Genomic DNA, 20,191 nt, shown 5'->3' with positions numbered 1-20,191 from the left:
TTTGAAAGCATGGACTATGTATCAGGGAAACTAAATGTGTAGAAAAAGCTGCAAGACATTGCATCGCTAATATGCATATACGTAATTGTACTACATATACATATATATACATATATATACATATACATAATTGTACTACTAATTGTAGTGTATATGCATATCCTTGAAATCCTGTAAACAAAAATGAATCCATTTTTTATGTTAAATACATGCCAATTAGAGAAGAAAAGGCAGTCCGCCCATTAGAGAAAATAGTGAGTCAACTTGCTGAAAGTGTGTCTGTTATTTAAAAACTTATATATTTAAACAAGAAAAGAAGGATTCTGGGATTTCTTGCAGTCATCCTGTGTCAAGCTAACCCCAAACTCACTTTATTATAGCTTATTGCAGAATATGGCAGTAAGGTGATGGGTATCACTCCTCGACACATCCTGGGTATGTGCAGGTGGGCTCTGGAAGCAGGTCTGAACTCCCTGCGGTTGATACCAAGGCCAGCACAGCTGTAGCAGCACTCCTTGAGCTCAGCCTGCCCAAACTTTCCACTGTTGCAGGTTATTCTGTGACTGCCGTAAATGCATGCCAGTGCCGCCTGTAATCACAGCCCTCTGCAGGATGATACAGATGTATGCTCAGCAAGGGTCAGGAATGATTTCGTGAGATTATAGCATTGGAAAGCCACTTTAATAAACTTTAGAACTGTGTACGATCATACGGACAACTCCTTGCTGCTCTTTCAAACAAGGGTATTTCCTTGGCAACAAGGAAGTCATATAGGAAAATAACTTTTAGACATCAGTAATTTATTTACTTCCTAGAAAAGCTCAAGCTAATAAAGCATGCAGGTCTGACACGCCCCCCAAAATGCCCATTTTCTTCTGTTGAAATGTAGCATGGCATGGTCACTGAGTGACTGTGAACGAAACGAAATACCCTTTATTGGAATTCAAGCCTCTGAGGAAATCACAGAAGGAGGGGAAAAAAAAAAAAAAAAAAGAACTTGACTGAGACTAACAAAAATCTAGGGCAATGTTTACACATTGCACAAACCTATTCAGTCTTGGGGTCGAGTTCTTCCCAAAGCTGTGCAGTTCTGCCGTGGCTCCCATCGCTCAAGGTCCCTGCGGATGGCACATTTGTTTTGCTGCCACTGTTTGTGAGATTGACTTCGCACTGAGGTTCTGCTGAATTAAGTGGTATGATGTATTTCTGCAGAGACATAAATATTGAAAATACTACCCCTACTGAAAATTAATATAGTCTCCGAGAAGCTAAAAGTTATTCTCCTAGCTGCCTCTCTGTCTAGCATGTGCAGGCCATAAGTCAAATTATGGTAACTAAAGACCTTTATCATGTAGTGCATGAATACTGACTTTATAGAACTGAATTATAAACTATAGATTGGAAATGACCTCAAGCTTTATGAAAGCTTCTGCCAAACCTAAAAACATCTTACCAGTAATTCAATCTGTTATGAACAATTCTGTAATAAAAGCTTCCTCACAGTGGTACTTGGTATGGAGTCTGAGAGACCAAAACCTTCCTAAATATCTCTATATAGATGGAATTGGAAAGGTAATCTAATGTAACATCAACAAAGCAGGAACAAGGTGAGGAATTTAAAATCCAACTCCTTGCTCTTGATTTGGCATTAGAAGTGCTAAAGAATGTAACTTAGAAACAACTGATATTTTATCTCTATGGTATATTTAGTTAATGCTACAGCAGGCATTTATGAAAAATTAGTTCTTTATTCCTTCATGAAATCTTGACGCTAACCACCTAAACCACATCTACTATTTAGACGTGGTTACTTGTGAAAATGCCATTGCAGGAGTCACACTCAAATCAAGAGGTCAGAAAGGGTAAGTATATAGGGGCTTGAGGTGGGAAGACTTTCTCACCATCACTAACCACGTTCCATGGAAAGTCATGGAGAAATGGGCAATCACATTTGTAAGGTCTGCATGGTAAATCACTTTGTTTTCCTGTATGCTCTATAACCCTATAAACTAATCAAATACTAATGGGCAAAAGCTTATTTTCTTCACCACAACTGAAGGAAATAAGATCTAAAAATCATCATTGGAATTCTAGAAAAATACAAATAAATGAAACAATACAGAATATGCATTAAAAAACTTTTGAAGAGCACTTCTGGAATTTTAATAAAACATGCAAATCTAGTAGATCATTCTCAATAATTCAACTGCTTTAGTAAAACCTAGTGCCAATTAACTTAAAAAGCTGCAGCAAGTCTCCATGGTGAAAAATGCTTTACTGTGATCCAGCACTCAGTTAGGTTACTGGCCAGGAATTGTCATGCACCCCTCTGGCTGAGGTCACATACTTCCAGCACGACTGACTGACTCCTTGACTTGTCTAAATACGAGCATCCTGCACCTGCCTCCTCCTCTGTCCTTGAACTTTGAACTTGGTGTGGCTTCGAGTTTGCTCCTTTGTTAAGGCCAGCGGGAAATGGATAGCAACAGACTGCTTTATCTGATAGTGGGTAATATCTTATTTCTCTTGTCTAAAGCCATCTTATTTGCTGTTCCTAGAGTGGAATTTTGCCAGAGCTCTGCCCGTGTCTTACTAACTTTTTCTTCCTAACTGTGGAGGCCTCTGGATCATAAGTTCCTTCTTAGCTTTGTACTGATACCGAGACACAATATTCAGTCACAGCACTGCACCTCTACCACTTCCAGGAATTTTAATTTTCTCTGATTGCTGGACAACGGAGTATTTCTGTATTACCAATTTCATGAGAAACTTCATATGTGTTTGATTATCAGTACATTTCCTCTGTAAGCACAGCCAGCTGACCAGATGACTGGTATTTTGATCACCTGCCGGCATTCATGCTCCAATCTATCATACATATTGTACAGATATTTTCAGTTATTTGATATAAATTTATAATTAGAGGTCTGGGATAACAGTTACTGGCTAAAAGTTTCTCTCTTAGGGAACAGCTATAGATCACAATTCTGATATTACAGCCATGCATGTACAGATGTAATAAAATAATAAAACATGTGAAAGCGTTAACTGTAACTAATGAAAATGTAACGAGGTACAAGAAATGCAAATGTTGCAGCAATTTGCAAGTTTGCCTTCTGCAGAATTCAGTATCAGCAGTACCATTATTGTCAAACCTCAAAGAAACTTTACTATTAGAAATCTGAATTTCTGATGGAATGCACACCTTAACTTCTAGTGGAATTTACAGCTCATACAGATTGCCTTTCTACATTTCTAATCCAAATCTTTTCAACTTTTCCTTTTGTCTTTAGCAACATCCAACTACTAAGAGAAAAACGTGGGACTGAACACAGGTCGGGGCACCTGAATTACTGCTTGCTCTGGGAAAGTAACTTCTCAGTGTATTACTGACCGCAGATGGCTTGAGACACCTGTGGCTAGGTTACAAAAACCTCATTTCTAACTTTGGCATTAAAATGTGTAGGAGGGAAAGGGATGCTCCTAATGAATGCACTTTTTTCATTAACTGTTGCAATTAGGCAGCAATCAGCACTCAGCTGACCGCAGGGCATTCCTTTGATGGAGCACTGCCACTTAACAGGAATGTATTATGCATAAAGCATGTTTTACCTAATGTACCTAATGTAAGCGAGCCTTCGGACAGCCATAAAACAGTTAAATGCATGTAGCTGGCTCCCTCTCCAGTGCTCTCACCTACGAAATGAGGCTCAGGTCTCATCTTTTTAGCCAGACAGACCATTAATTTTCCTAGGTGTTTATTACCCGCATGAAATGTCCTATTCCTCTGGTATCAAGTGTTTTATATCTGTGGCTTTGCCTGTGTGAAATCGGTGAGATGACCGAAGACCTTGATATTATCCTGATGTTATTACTCAATATGACATCTCTGTGCCTTGGTCTCTTGAGCATAGTGAAAGGAGTTTTATAGTCAATTTTGTTGCCAAATAAATCAAGCCATAATCCCCTCACCACTCCAAAATCCATGATTTTTTTCCCCAGGTAGTCTCGGCACCAAAAGACATGCTATATGACTACCTACTAAACTTCAGACTTCCAAAGTAGATGATGAATTATCACAGTTTATTAGACAACTCAACTTGCTATATATGCCAAATCACATAATATCTTGAGATCTTATTCTTAGATTGTCTGCAATTTCTGAGAGTATGCTCTTTTCCTAAAGACCATGTTTCTAATGTTAAAAGCTAAGTGTGACAGTTTTATCCGTTAACTAAAGCATAAATTTTCTGAGAAGCGACAGGTGGCCATATGTCATATTAAATTGGTAGTAAATCTTTTCTCCTGGTGCACTCAGTAAGCTTTGTTATATATGTATAACTTCAGAAGAGCAAGCGTAACAGCACAGCAGCAAATACTTCATCTATACAGTGTAAGTTGCTTTTCCTATTTTTTTCCACCTTTTTTTTTTTTTTTTTTTCCTTTTTAATACATACTCATAAGCACTTCTTTCCCTGCAGTGGGAGGTCAGTCTCTGAACGCTGTCACTTCAAATAGCTTAGCTCACAGCTGCAGCTTAATTTCACACTCTTCCTTCATATTACTCCCAGTCTAACTGGGACCGTCTTTGTTAGCATCTTACTTTTAGCCTTCTATCAACTGCAATAATGTCAAGGACAATTACGCCTTTCATGCCATACAGCACATTCACACTTTGTTTCCTTCTCCCCCTTTTATTTGCATCAGCTATAAAATCGCTTTTCATCTGGAGGCACTGTTCAAAGAGACGTAAATGAAAGTATCCAGATAATTTTGGAACACAATTTGGAGCAAAACTTTGCTAACGTTATTCTTGATCTCTTGTCTGTGATCCTTTTGAATGGAGCGACATTGCAAGGAGGTTTTTGCTCTGCATCTAACATGAGGACTGAGAACAAGGCTGTGTTTATGAACATGACTCACTCATTTGCTGGTTTCTTCTCCCAGAATATAGCATTTGCTATGCATTTGGGAAGCAAATACTATATTAACTTGGTATGGTAATGGCTTATGCTCTACAATCAGACATACATTTAGCGCTCAGCATTTGTGAGGCACAACAGTATTTTTACTCCTTACTGAGCCTCTGCACCTGTTTCATCTCCTCTGGGAACATGTCTCCGTCCATCCCTTTAGACTTCTTACTGTGCCCAACCTTCTCTGCACTGCAGGATACACAAAAGCTGATCTGTAACCTTCTTCCTGCACCCAAGGCAGGATTTGCACTGATTTCAAAGAAAAAATCCCTTTTCCTCTTGGAGGCCAGAAATAAATACAGCAAGTATATGTGTTTTGAGTAAACTAGCTAATGATAGAAAGAATGAAGAACTAGTAAATAGGAATTGCAAAGCCAGCAGCAGTGGTTTGACTATGCTAGAAATGCTCTGATCTGAAAGGGAGCTGGTTTGCAGGCACAGAAAAGGGCTGGGCACTTGGCCACTCAAGAGCCCAGAGGACTTGCACTCTCAGGCTCCCCATGGACAGCAGATTGAAGGCACAGCCAGTCTGCACACCTGAGCAGTCATCCCCAGCTGCATACAGCATAATAAGCTGTGGAGGAGGAGGAGGAGCAGTAAGCCAGAACTGCAAGCTGCAGAGAAATGCACCCCACCGCAAGGAACGGTGCTCTGGTGGCAAACGGAAGCAGCCAGGCTCAGCCAGTCACATCACTACTGAAAACCATCACTGTAAATGCAACTGCTTGAACAGAGAAGTCCACCCCTCAAACAGCCTTTCTGCTTCTTTGGAAATACTCTGAAAACCTACTGGCAAGCAACTTAGCTGATACAAAAGTAGGGCTGCACTTGTCCGCAAAAGGAACTTTTGGATACATGGAAACCGAAATGAAAGAAATATGCAAATCGAGCCTTATCTCTACACCCATATGCTTACAATGCACACACTCATTTGCCTTAGTATTATCTACAAATGTCCTCCAGTAAAGCTCAAAGCTGATGCCACACAATTAAAATCACATCCGTTAAATTGTATGAACCCTTTGTCCTTGATAACATCAACCTTGCAACACTCTGCTTTTATTTAAGGACACGATTTTTAAGCCCACAAATAAACCCATCTGCCACTTAGCTGTCATCAGTCAGAAGGTGATCAGCCCAGTTTGCCCTATGAGGAGCTCAAGACAGACGTACAGACTGCCTCTTGACCACAGCACCAAGAGTAAGGCAGAGCAGCACTCAGTTTACCCATCTCTTAGAGTCTCCCAATCTCCTCCAAATACAAAAGCTCTGCCTCTGTCAGTATATCATAGCTAATCCCAGGGTTACTCAACCCACCAAATACCATGTCAGCAGTGGGAAGATCCAAAGGGAACACGCTCACGCTGTCCAGTCGACACTATGCGAAGCACAACTTGAATCTTCCTCTGAGAACACAGAATGGAGTCGGAAAAGGCAATAGCCTAAATTAAAAAGTGCTGGAACATGGGAAAATACAAAACTGCGTGAGATAAGCTGAGAATGAGGCAACAAGTAAGCCTGCTCACAGATCTGGTATGAATGACAATTACTTGGCAGTACTGTATCCTCGTCATGCCATCTGAAAAGCAACTCTCTCTGAAAACAGTGAACGTACTTGATTGCATTTAATTCTTGCATCATGTAGCAGAGAGACTACAAAGTAGGGAAGAAATGATGATAAAAATTATTGTCATCATCTTAATGATAGCGATTAAAGTGACAGCTACCTAAGTACAGAATGCAACAGATTTCTTCGCAGAGAACTTGCTTTCTGTGAAGACTGTCTTCTGAAACCAACCTAAACATTTTTTCCTCGATTTATTATATAACTTTGCATGAATACTAGCACACAAGAGACCCCCAAAAGGATTCAGAAGCTTCTGAATCAACAGCTATGAAACATGTGCTTCCATGTCGTTTAGGCTTATGCTAATGAGCCAGCTGAACTACCCTGTCTGTAATAAATTTCCTACCAATTGTGTTTCTCTCTTCTCTAACAGTGAATCACAGCACTAGAAATTGGCTGTTTGCTTTCCTTCTCTTACAAAGTAAAATCTCAAACACATCTTAGCTTCCTCTCCCATGCTATATGAAAACGTTAGTTCCAGAAAATAAGAGGGGACGACTTTGATCTAACCATTTCCCAACAGCATTCTCTATGGGACCAGTCACCAGGGGTGCATGAAGCAAGGCTGCGTATGCAGGCAGGGCAAACTTCTCTGTCTAACCAGCTCTGAAAATGCCAAGCACATGGCTAAGAGAAAAGTCCTGAGAGGAAACAAAGGCTAAACAGCAGTTAAGTTTATTTTTCTTTAGTCATTTTCTCAGCTCTGTTTTTTAAATAAGTACATTTCATAACCTTTATAAACTTCAGACATAGGAGTTTAAGTAAACCTAGCTCACCGCTGGGACATATGTCACCATGAACTGGAAAATTCAGTTATGTGAAATCCCCCTAATGTTTAATAACCTCGACAGCAGTTACTGTCCAACTGAAAACATAGTGAACCCAGGGGAGATGGTTCATTCATCTGACCTGCAAACACAGCTCTCAGCTGTCCATTTTGGTTTTATTTGCAGACAGTCAACAAGAAAAAGACAAGGTAATTTCCATGGCTGAGTGGACTTTTTTATAACTACTACCTTCAAAGGACAGTCAGTCCAAGAAGTGATTTTTCACCACTCTAAAATGTTTGTGATTAATGGAAACACAATTTTAAAAAAGAGAGACTGAAAGGGAGTTAACTAAACTGATCCCTACCATAAATAAAAGGCACACCGCAAAACCTGAATTCACAATCTTTATAAAATACTTTGACCAAATACTTTCTACCTCTAGGTAAAAGACATCCATTGCTCATGAAAATAACGAAAAAATGTAACACACGATAACACATACCACGTCTTTTCCCTTTAGAAAAGATCACTTATAAGTGATCATCACATATTACATCACATCAGTATTATTATATTGACAGGACAAGGGGGAAGGGTTTTAAACTAAAACAGGGGAGACTTAGATTAGAAGAAAATTCTTCCCTCGGAGGGTGGTGAGGCACTGGCACAGGTTGTCCAGAGAGGTTGTGGAGGCCCCATCCCTGGAAGTGTTCAGGACCGGGCTGGATGAGGCCCTGGGCAACCTGATCTAGCGGGTGGCATCCCTGCCCATGGCTGGGGGTTGGAACTAGATGGTCTTTGGGGTCCCTTCCAACCCAAGCCATTCCATGATTCTATGATATTAGAGAGCCTCCCCAATACCTATAACCCCAGCAACTTTAAAAGGTATGAAAATACTTACACCTTAAATATATTCTTTATGTAACCCACTTTGAAGTATGTAGTGTGAAACTTAGCTAACGTCCCAGGCAAGCTAGTAGCTCTATAGAGCTGACCTTACTTGAGTAAATTCTACACCTTACAGAATATACATTTGCCATACATCATACAAAAATCATCCCAAAGCCTGGTGTCATAATGAAAGAACATCAAAAGCTTCAATAAATCTAAAGCAACAGCAGGTCGCACACGGTAACTTGCAGAAATTATTTCTCGTAAGAAATCTACCGGAGAGCAAAACTACTTAACCCTTGAATTGCAGACACGAGTAAAGGTTAGGACCATGTAAAAAGACAACTTGCACTGATCTATGTCTATACAACCTGCTGAAACAGTAAAAGTAAGTGATCCTTGCAGGGAGTTGGATAAAGACCACAAGAAAGACCAAATAAAAGATACAAAATAGAAAACCATGGCAGTAATAACATAAAGGTGTGAATGAGAACAACTGTGCAAGGGAAGGCTTCCCTTTACATCTTCTCAGAGCTGTTAAGACATGAAAGGTGAGAGAAAATTCTTCCCCTATTTAGCTGTACAGCTGTTAAACAGAAGAAGCAGGGGAAAAAAAAAAAAAGCACATTGCATTACAAATGTAGTGTCAAGTAGCTAAGATAAATGAAGACCAAATAGAGTCTCACTTTGTATACCTAATTGGATTCACTGCTTTCCCAAATAACTGGCACACTGGACTTTTCACAGCAGGAGAACACAAGTCAATAACATAGTTTAGTCACCTAAAAATTACGATGATCAGAAGACCATTACAAAGACTTTATAACTGCAGCAAAAGACAAGCAAAATTATTCTCAGCTCTGTAGACTGAGTCATGTAACAAAAGATTAGGAGCTGGCTCCTGGCAAGACAAAAATGGGAGATGAGGTGGAAATTGTATTGTTGAGAACGAAATCCTAGAGGTGAGGGGTCAGATGAGTGTGAATGCTTTTAGAAAAAGCAACTGACTGAAAAACAAGAGGTCATGTACTGAGGTTTTTAAATGAACTAACCTACAAGCAAGTGCATAATTTTCTCAGAATGGGTGGATGGCAAACAAACCCCAGCAGCAGCAGATAGCCATGCCCAGCCTGTCTGTGAGTGCTTCACAACCCCACAGAGAGCACCATCAGAAGGGGCAGTCTGTAGCTCAACAATTCTGGTTTGGAGGACAAAAAAAAAAATAACAAAGGTTCATAATATTCTCTATACTAGGCTCCATCTCTCGCCTCTGTACATGAAGAACAACCTTTTCATAGGAAGAGGTACCAGCATGTGGCCAATACTGAGGGGAAAATGTAATATTGAGGGAAAACATACATCCTATTTGATACATATCTATTGCACACTGAGCATGCAATATAATTCTTTCACTGCAGCCTGAAAAAAAAAATGCTTCACTATGTACCCAAAATATTTGAATACATCACTTTTCTATTTTCTGTATTCATAGAAAGGAAAAAACTGATCTATGATCCACTTACCTTGAAACAGAATACTTGCACATTTTCTGAACTATGCGCACAGCTGCACAATGCTCAAGCTCTTCTCTAGTAGCCCAACATCTGCTTTATATTTGACTACTACATGTGACACCAAGTAAGCACATTCAGTGCATTTCATAAAACCAATATAGATTGAAAATGAGTACCTTATCTTTACAGACATGGTGATCTTTCTCCAGTGGGATTATTGAATTACCCTATTTTACCTTATCATTTTCACTTTTCTAGTACTTCACAAAATATTCCGAGATTTTTTTCCATTATCTTCCATGGAAATAGAGTTCTGTATTGTCTTTATGTATTTGGAAGATAGGTGTTCTCTGAATCAAACTGTGCCTGAAGTGAATAAAAGCCTATTTGGATTTTTATTCTATTTGGATATTGTAAGGTACCTTTTTTAAATAAATAAATAAATAAACAAATAAAAAAAGAAAAAAGAAAACTTGTCACTTTTAAAAAATATATTCCAGTTCAGCATAACGAGAATATCATCATTGCTCCTACTATGCCTTAGCACTGAACTAATTAGTAGACTCCCAATATCCAAATCTAATTATCATCAGAGATAAGGCACATTTCTCCCATTTTTTCCTACTGTCTTCAGGCTACAGCACTGCATGGGGCAGTGAAAAGACCGCCAAGGGCCTGCACAAAGCCACAGCCAATGCAGCATCCCCGAGGGGACAGGCAGGGGACAGAGGAGTGGAACAGACCTCCCCGGGCCACCAGGACAGGACCCTGCCACTACTCACCATTCAGAAGATAAATATTTCCTAAATTTACAAAGCTATACATACACACACATATATATACACACATACAGAAAAGAACATTTTCTGTTCCTATGCCTTGCCCCAATTCCTCCTAAAACGGTGTTTGCAAAGCTGATTTTGATGATGACCTGCACATAGTTTCCACCATAAATGGACTATTTTCACTCATCAGTTACCACACCAGCCTTGGATCCCAGATCAAATCATCTCTTTCACCTCTAGAAGTTTACAGTTTATCACACCACTGCTCCAGTCAGTTTCATACTCCCTGAAAAATACTCAGTCATTATCTTTTGTTGGTTTATGAATAATTCCTCATCGGGGAAAGTATCTAACACTTCACCGAAGTCCAAATGGAGTAGACCTACAGAAATGTGTACGAAATGTGTTGAGCTTCAGGCATTTCCAGTTATGTTTACCTCCACCCAGCTCTGAATTCCCCATTGCTCCCTTGCTCTCCCTGACATTACAGGGCTGAAGTTTGTTTCTTTCATTTGCTTTGGAGACCAACTCCCCCAAAACCACCTCTTTAAAATAAAAAGCACTGCTAAGTATTTTAATTCCTTGAATTAAATCTGAATATGATTCTGAGGCAACAGTCCACACAGATGCTTGCAAACTTTCCTGCCTGTACTTAGACTGCAAGTTAGAAGCAGATTTTCATCTCTGGCCTGAAGAAATTCCTGTTCCTTCCACTTTCAATTTCATCTGATCCCTTCAGCTGATGTCTGAATTAACCAACGCTCCCAGTTTCTATGAACACAACCCACAGATAAGGAGGGCACTTCTATTTTTAGGTGAAAGTAATACAAAACAAAGCAAGACGAAACACAAAATCCAGTAATATTTTGTTCTTTATGTTCAGTCTTTCTGCTTTGCTTTCTCTAGTCTAACAGAAGCAGAGGAATAGCAAATAGGAGTTACTGGAGACTCAAGATACTGTTCCCAAGTCCCAAAGAGGTTTGTTCTAAAGAATTTGCCATTTCCAGTATTTCTTTTTAACTCAAGCAAAGTGACTAGGTGTAAAAGCATACTCTGTCAAGGAAATTCATGCCAAATAATGCTCTCAGCACGGGAAAAAGGAAACATGTCAATAATGATCTAAACAGAAAGCATGAACGGAAAGTATAAACAGCAATGGCAAGCACCTGAACAGCAAATCATTTCTATCACAGATTTTGTTCAGGACCAAAACCCTTAGAGAAAAATGCGTGAACATTGGAGAACGAAACTTGGCAAAGTTTGCTGACCGGAAAAAAGGCAGCCGGCTCTCAAACACAGTGAAGAGTGTTCAAAGGTACTCACTACGAGAAGACAAAATCCTACAAGGGAAGTGACTGATGAAGAGAGATCACAGCAGCAGTTCCCCTGCGGCCTGTGGAGAGGCCCCTGGTGGAGCAGGCTGTCCCCCTGCAGCCCACGGGTCCCACACGGAGCAGATCTCCACGCTGCAGCCCGTGGAGGAGCCCCCGGTGGAGCAGGTGGATGTGGCCTGGAGGAGGCTGCGGCCCATGGAGAGCCCCCGCAGGAGCAGGCCCCGGGCCGGAGCTGCAGCCCGTGGAGAGGAGCCCACGCAGCAGCAGGGGGTCTGGGGGGAGCTGCCGCCCGTGGGGGACCCGTGCTGGAGCACTTTGCTCCTGATGGATGGACCCATGGTACAGAGCCATGTGGGAGCAGTTCTTGAAGAGCTGCTGCCTGTGGGAAGCCCTCGCAGGATAATCTGAAGAGGGGGAGCAGGAAAGTGGTGTGGTATTCCTGAGTTACCCACCGGTATTAAAAGCCCCAGCTACACAGAGATTAGCATACACCAACAACTACACCCAACAGCTGGTATTTGGTATGTTTCCAGAAATGTTAAAGATTTATGGATTCATTTACAGATAGTTGATTTTCATAGGAACTACTCATACACCATTTGCTGTCACTGGCCCATGCCCACCTTGGGAGTACAAATAGTTTCCTCTGCTAAAGATAATGCAAACCCAAGAAATAGCAGATGTTCTGGATACACTCTGCAAAACATCAGCTAGAATAAGTGTACAAGTATATTCCATCACACAGTAGATGTACAAAAAACTGATTAGGGATTGAAAAAAAAATTAAGCAAGGTAGATGAGAGGCCCCCAGAACAGCTGCAGGAAGGCTGCATTGCCAGCGGACAGCATTCCTCCGCTAAATGGAACTGTAGACTGGACGCACATTTTAGGAAATAAGCAGCATTTTCTAAAAATCCCCTAAGAGAGAGAAGACCTGCACGGATTTGGGCAACTCACTTGAAAAGGTCTGAGACGAGCTGAGTCCCCAGCACACTACACTGCCTAGGCCCCGTGACAGAACACACCATGAAACACGATTTTATCAGCAACAGCATACCTTAAATGAAATGCACAGGTCATCACAGCAGCTCATTGTACCTCAGAAACTAACCAAACACTGCTAATCATCAGGGCATCTATTTGACATTTATATTCTTTTTTGTGTTAGACATGCAAGATATGTAAGGATTTGAGGGCATTAAATATAAGTCAATGTTCTTGTTAGCTCATTCTTCCACAAAGTCAGAATAAATGTATGCAAGGGATGTTATCAGCATCAATATCTGGCTCACTGCCACAGTCTGTTTTATTATAATAAACAAGTGGATTATTCAGAGTAGCCTGTTTGGAGCCTTTGGAGCCTACAGATAACAAAATGTGGAAACACCTGCGGGGTAAGGTCCCCCAAGTAGAGCACCCACTGAGGGTGACGTGACGGGTGACCTATGCAAGCAACTCACTGAGAAGTCCGGCCCGTGAGAGCAGATCCGTATTTTACCCTCCTGACTGCAGTGCTGAGGTGTCGGGGGCATTTCTCAAGAATCATATGATAAAGACGCTATGCTCAACGTGTTTTTAATGAACCCCCCAAATAGAAGGACAGTTTATAATGACTTTCATAAGAATCACTGTGCTCATTACCACTGATGGTACATTTCTCACTGCCATGTGTTTCCTCAAATTACTTCAATGTATTTCTCCTGGTTTCCAGTTTTCTCCCATTTCCTGATGTTATGCCTGTTGTTTCAGTACGCATATTGCTAGCTTCTTCATATGAAAAGGTTATCAAGTTATTCATAAACACTTATTTCTCCAAAGTTGTTCAATATCTTGCACGAGATGCAGATGGAGTGTTTATGCATTTTACCAATAATAAACGAAAAAACGACAGCAAATAAGAAATAAAACTTTTTGCCGAGTGCCCAGTGCTTATGTACATTCACATGAAAATTACAGATAGCTTTAGTTCTCAAAACTTGTGTATCCAAAATATGAGATCTTGACTTTTATTTCACTTAACTACAGTTAGTACCATTATTAATTGTGAGCAAGCTTAACATGATTAATTAGATGTAAAATGTTTACTGAGTAGGATTTGAAACAATAAATTTACTTCATTAATTTGTAGTATATTTTATTTTTGAGTTATTATAATTCAAAGTATTTCTATCTACTCATTATGAGTGGAAAAAAAAAGACAACATACTGTGCCAAATGCAGGTTCTGGATCACTGAAGGTATTTCTTGATATAAACCATTTAGTTTCCTCTCCTTAGTTTCTCACATGTAAAATTAAGTAAAACACTCTTTTAAAACTTTAATTACTAGTCTGATTTTAATACACATCTTTTCTGGTACTCCAAAACACTTTTTGTCACTCACCCATCTTCTGCTAAGCATGTTTGTGAGAAATTTTGAAACACTGATACTGTTTAACAAGAAAAATAAAGGTGTACATTCATCTAGTGACTTGTTTCCCAATCCTAGCTTTTTCAGAGCTCTCCTTAACAAATAGTATGCTTGGGTGTTCATCATATTTCAGTAAAATATTTGATTTTAAATCATTTTGCTGCAAGAGCAACGCACAAACATAATTATCTTTGCATATTTGAAGGACAGACCTGGATATTAGGACGGTAAACAGTGGAGGAACACACTATATCAATTCTACAGCAGAGTTGTAAGTGCACTAAAAAGCAAATTTCATAATTAAATCAACATTTTTACTATGATTAAAAGGATTTTTTTTATCCATCCATTCACTGGACTATACAAGTCCAGGAGTATAAAGGAGGTCCTGTCACCAGTTTCTTTTTCAAAGTATGTCCATCATTGTGTGAATATTTCATAGGGAAGAGGATTGCACAATCCTTGGACCTCTGAATCTGAAAACAACTCTAGATTTCTTCCACTTATGGCAGGGAGAGTACTTTCCTTAACCCCCCAGAGATGCATTTCCAGAGTTGCACTATCTAGGTAATCAAATGAGAGGTCTCCATACACATTCATTGCAATGAATTGCAGTAGCCAAAGCCTTTGGAGGAGATTCAAAAAACTATCTTTGAAAAGAATCCAGAAGAAGTAATCCCCTTTTCCCTGATTCAGTTGATTCAGTGTGAATCAGTTTGTGTTTTTTTTTTTATACCTCCTGCGACTTTTCCTCGTTCAAAAATTTCCATGCAGCCTGTCCCTGTACCACTCTCCAAACACCCAAGCAAATAGAAGTCTAAACTAAATCCATACCTATTTTCAAACCAGTATGCTGTTCCCTATGCCATGCTTGACTGAAAACCCTGCCACCTGTTGTTAAGAGTACCCTGGCTTTTGTTTTAGTGCTCTTGATCCTAAATGAGAGCTCTACAAACAGCAATGGTAAAGTCAAGAAGACATTGAATGCATAAGCTTTTTTAGGCATCTGGAACAAGAGCAGGCTACACACTTTTTCTGCAATAGCTTGAATTCAGAGATTTTACTTATTTATCGCTTTCTGCACCACACAAGTTTATTCATGCAATTTTGATCACTTCAATCTGACTCCAGTTTCCTCCTATCATGCTAAAAACTGCCTTAACTACAGACAATGCAGATTTTGGATACCTTTCTCCTTGCATCAGGCTAACAAAGCTCTCCCATCTCATATCATGCACACAAATACCCATTCCAGGCATGCTCCTTTAGAGTTGTTCTCCATATACCGCCATGATAAATTGTGCATTTGGATATGATTTAACTCTACTGATGCTTCCTTTCATCTTTATCTTTGCTTTTGGTAGTGAAATACCTCTCTTATTTCCAATAGGACACTTCCCTCATCACTGTACAACACAGAGTGAGCTGTCACAAGATAACATTAACACTTGATTCAACCTTTGTCACAGAATGAGGCATCAATACCACTGTAGGATCATTAGCTTGGATTTTTTATCCTCCTACTACGAAGGCCATCCTTCTCTGAAACACAAGTGACATTTGACCAGGCTAAGGCTGGCAAAATTTATCTCTTTTGTGACTCTTTAAATGACCTATTAGTAAAAAAAAAAAAAAAAAAGAAAAAAAACCAAAAAAAAAACAAAAACCAAAAACCAAAACACTCCACAACAGAGAGGATCCTGAAACAAAGGCTCAATACAAAAAGAAGCAGCATTACTATCAGAGATATCATTAACAGCTCTGGCTGAGCACTTTCTGACCAAACTCACCACAAGAAATAAATTAACAGAAGGCAAGAACGTAAAAAACTTTCCTGTTTTCTTCCCCAATTTTTCTTTTCTTCAACAATCCAATGCCAATCCAATTCTTACGATTCTTCTTTAACTTCTTCTTCAAGGACAAAATATTATCAGATGAGATGAAATCCCCATATGCATGGACACACGCACACATCTATGCAGCGCCTTCAAGAACTTCCCAGTTACTGAACAAAATGAAAACAGTTATGCTCCAATCTTTCTAATAAGGATTGTGGGATCTACTCCCCCTGTAGCTTCTCAGAGCCTTAAGGAATGAGATTTTCTCTTAATTTTTTTTAAACAATTTTCTATTTATTTCCAACCTCAAGCTTAGAAACTCCTACTGTGAAACAGGGGGTACAAAAGCAGTGGGTTATGAAACACCAGCGTGACAAAAAACTTTCATCAAGAGCTGCCTGGCTTCCTGATAAACTCTGTCTTGTGTAACCCAAATACTGGCATCTCCCCGTAGTCACTCAGCTCTGCTGACCCAGAGAGCTCCTTCTGCTCTCAGCATCCCTCGTACAAGCTCTGCACTTCCCACGGGCGATGGAGTCTGGGGCACGCGTAAGCGGAGAGCAAAAGCTTACACTGGCTACAGTGGAATAATACAGAAAACAGCACTGTTCTGATTTTCACTAGTAATCGTATATGGTAATCACTGGTGCCCATATTTAATAAATACGTTCAATCTTCTGAAGATGAAGGGCTGTGAAGGACAGGTTTTCCTTGCCACATTATGAGGCATATGTATTGCTTCATTGAGTGCACCTTTCCAATCTGGAATCTCCTGATTTTCCAAAGAAAACAAGGAAGAAATTAAAAGAATGAAACCTGATTTGGTATTAATCAAATTTTGGAAATCGGTCATAAGGGTTTCTAAATGTTTTTCATTTGCAAGTGTAAGAGAGGCAGCAAATGGAACTAACTATGCAGCGAACCCATGAGACACAAACATCTAGCAAGCCTACAAAATCTTGAGAACTTTCTCACTACAAAGCAGCTGTCTAATTTAGAAACTTATTCACAGAATTAAGATAGAGAATTAACAGTCCCACTAAACAATATCATGATCACAAACATTATGATACGCTTAACTTTCAAAAATAGCTGTATCTAATTCTAAAGCCCCCGTTCCCTGTCATTTAGTTTTTGGAGCTTGGTTGTAATTATGTATACTCTTTTTTTTTTTTAAGTTCTCATACTTTTAGTGGTTTAGCTTTGCCATGTGGGATTTCAACACTGAACTGCTGGGCTGTAAAATTATGAAGCCAGGAAGTCTGCTCTTAATGGCAGCTGCTCATGTGAGCGATGCTGTGATCTAGAACATCAGCTCCGTTTTGTCACCTTAACAGAATAACGTTGCAGGAGCTCTTTCAGGCAGGGTCAATTTAACACCTGGTTCCAGCTCTGCTTCCAAATCATCAATAAAATCTAAATGGAAACCTGCCAGTGCAGAAAGCCATAATTGTACACGTTTGGGGAAAATGTTTCATTTTGTGGCCTATTTGTCCTTAAAAAAATACACTCATTAACATATAACGAAAATCTGAATGACTATCACTGAATGTAGACAGGGAACTCGTTAGGAAAAGCTAAATAATGTAACTCTGAAAACTCCCCTTCAAGTTTTCAGACATCACTTACTAGTTTGTTCCCTCTGTATTTAACATTTGTATTTAACAAGCAATTAAACTTACAATGACCTCCTCTACACTGCTTATGAATACAAGTGTTTCTTCCAGTCATCAAAAACTATTCTGTTTAACTAATTCAGCGTCCATTTACTCCTAGATGTGGCATTGTGACAGCTTATTTAAGGTAACACACATTATTTCTTGGAGCGTGTTTTTGTGGCAAGTCAAAATTGCTTGATTTTGTATTTGTTTTGTAGTAATAGTAAGGAGTGTGTCACTTGTCAAGTTGACATCACCTGCAGATATATGGCTTCATGCATATACAGCAAGACAAACAAAACACAGCTTTTTTGCTATGCCTGTTGATTATGGGTATAAGGACTGCCACTGGACAACAGGGTTGGAAAGAAAGAATTGGCGCAAGAAAGGAAATGCAAAATGACTGGCATCAGCCACATAGAATGCGTACTCTTCCCCCCCTGATTTTATAACATTTCCTATTCTACTCCTGAAGCTTGATACTGTAGGTAAACAAAGCTATAAAATATTAACTAAAGCCATTAGCGCACAAGAAAGAAAGTTACATATGGCAGGCCAACAAAGCAAACGGGACTGAAGTTTCACCTTTAAAATGCAACAGATGCTGTGTGCTGCTGAAATAGATCCACAAGAAAATCTCACACAGGGAACCAGCTGGCAAGAAACTCCACGCTTGTCATATTTTGTGTAAAAGTTTGCCTCAACCAGCAGATGAGAAATGTTCTGAAAGCTCTGTGTGCTCTGTTAATTGTTTACATGCAACTTAAGGAGTTTCAAGTGGATGCACCCAGCTGAACAAAGATACATAGAAACCAATACTCAGTATTATCATTTAAAATGCCTCTCACCGTTTTAAATCAAACAAAATTAAGCCATGCAAATCATGTCAAAAAATAATCTTGCAGGTAAGCAGGCAGAACAGGGGTGCAGCGCTGAGTCTTGATGCTATGACCCACATTAAGGCCAGGGAGCATGCACTGGTCAATATTTTCACAGAGCAGATTACCCATCTACAACCAACACGACCTAGTGTTTAACGAAGTTATTTACAAAACAGTGTAACAATAAACCAATATAAGAATAAAAATAAACCAATGGGGCGGCCACAGCTCCTTGGGGCAGCCTGATGACTGAAACACTAAAAGCAAGGATTTTTTATCTGCCGAAGTATGAGTGCTATCATGCCCAGCAAAGCCATCTGAAGGCCTGGCAGAAAGGTTATCAGAGTTTCCCACAGATTCAAAACACCACTACTTGCCAGGAGTGAAGAATAAAAATATTAAGACAAGTAGGGCACTAGTAAAACACCTCATTAAAGGCCTGATTCCTTAAAACTGATTTCCTGAAAATTCTCAGTGAGTGCTAGGTGGCAGCCGTGCAAAAAACAAGCACTTTTTTATTTCAAAATCCTTTTGTTGCCTACAGCTAAACCACTTCCCATGCCTTGGGACAGGTCAGTTGTGAGCAGCTCAACAGCTCTGTACTTATGTGCTGAGCCCTTGGGGAAGTAAAAACTGAGATATGTGAGTGTGCGTCTCATTGAGATGATCAAGCTTTTCTTTAGCAAATTTACTGTGCAGGAGTATCAACAAGCTCTACAGAAAATGCACCAGTACTTGACATTCTCTTTTGGAACGCCTTGAACGTTTCCAGTTGATGACGTCCTTGCAACTGTAATGTGAAATGAGCTGCTTAAAAAAAAAAAAAAAGGAAATGGAAGGAGGAACCCAGGTTTAAAGTGAATATACAAACCCACCACCTCCTCTACCTCCGTTTTGGATGGAAGCAGGTTTCAGGATGGGAAATACTTGATTGACGTAGCTTTCAATTAATAGTGAACCTTTCTGTATCCCTGTATGTGAAAACACATTGAAAAATAGGGAAGTATTCTGCCTAAAAACACAGGCCAGAACCTAGTTGATTCAAATGGGTTAACAGTCAAAGCTGAATTGTCCTTTGGATGTCTGCTCAAAATTTTCCCAACCAATTCCATTCACTCAGAATATTAAAAATGAAAGAAATGAGGCCAATTGTTCTTACACTGACAGGTAAGGACAATACAAACTACCCACTTAACAATAAAGTGTGTGTGACAACCTTTCCACCCCCTGATATTTTCCACTTTTTCTTGCACTGTAGCTGCATTCTTTCTTCCAGTCAGGCTTCTTTCTTGGCTAGATAAACATTTTTTGTTAGACATGACTGAAATAAACACAAGAATAGAAAGAAATATCACACCACAGTCTATGTATCCTAGGCTAAACACATGAATTTGTAAGCTCCAAGGTGAAAACTACAGGTTTTATGGATATTTCAGCTTTCCAAACACAAAGATCCTAATAAAAATACACGTATCTCAAAGAGAATCAAGCAAGAAGGATGGCTGTAA

General features: G+C 39.6%; 1 protein-coding gene across 21 annotated transcripts in view; it reads right to left on the bottom strand.

Annotated features, from left to right (window-relative positions):
- The window catches only part of PCDH15 (protocadherin related 15), a 539,977-nt gene that overhangs the window by 498,449 nt on the left and 21,337 nt on the right, over positions 1-20,191 (bottom strand). The window lies entirely within an intron of this gene.

This window comes from Anser brachyrhynchus (assembly GCF_964034855.1).
Source record: "Anser brachyrhynchus genome assembly, chromosome: 6".
NCBI lineage: Eukaryota > Metazoa > Chordata > Aves > Anseriformes > Anatidae > Anser > Anser brachyrhynchus.
This window is presented reverse-complemented; position numbering and strand designations above follow the sequence as displayed.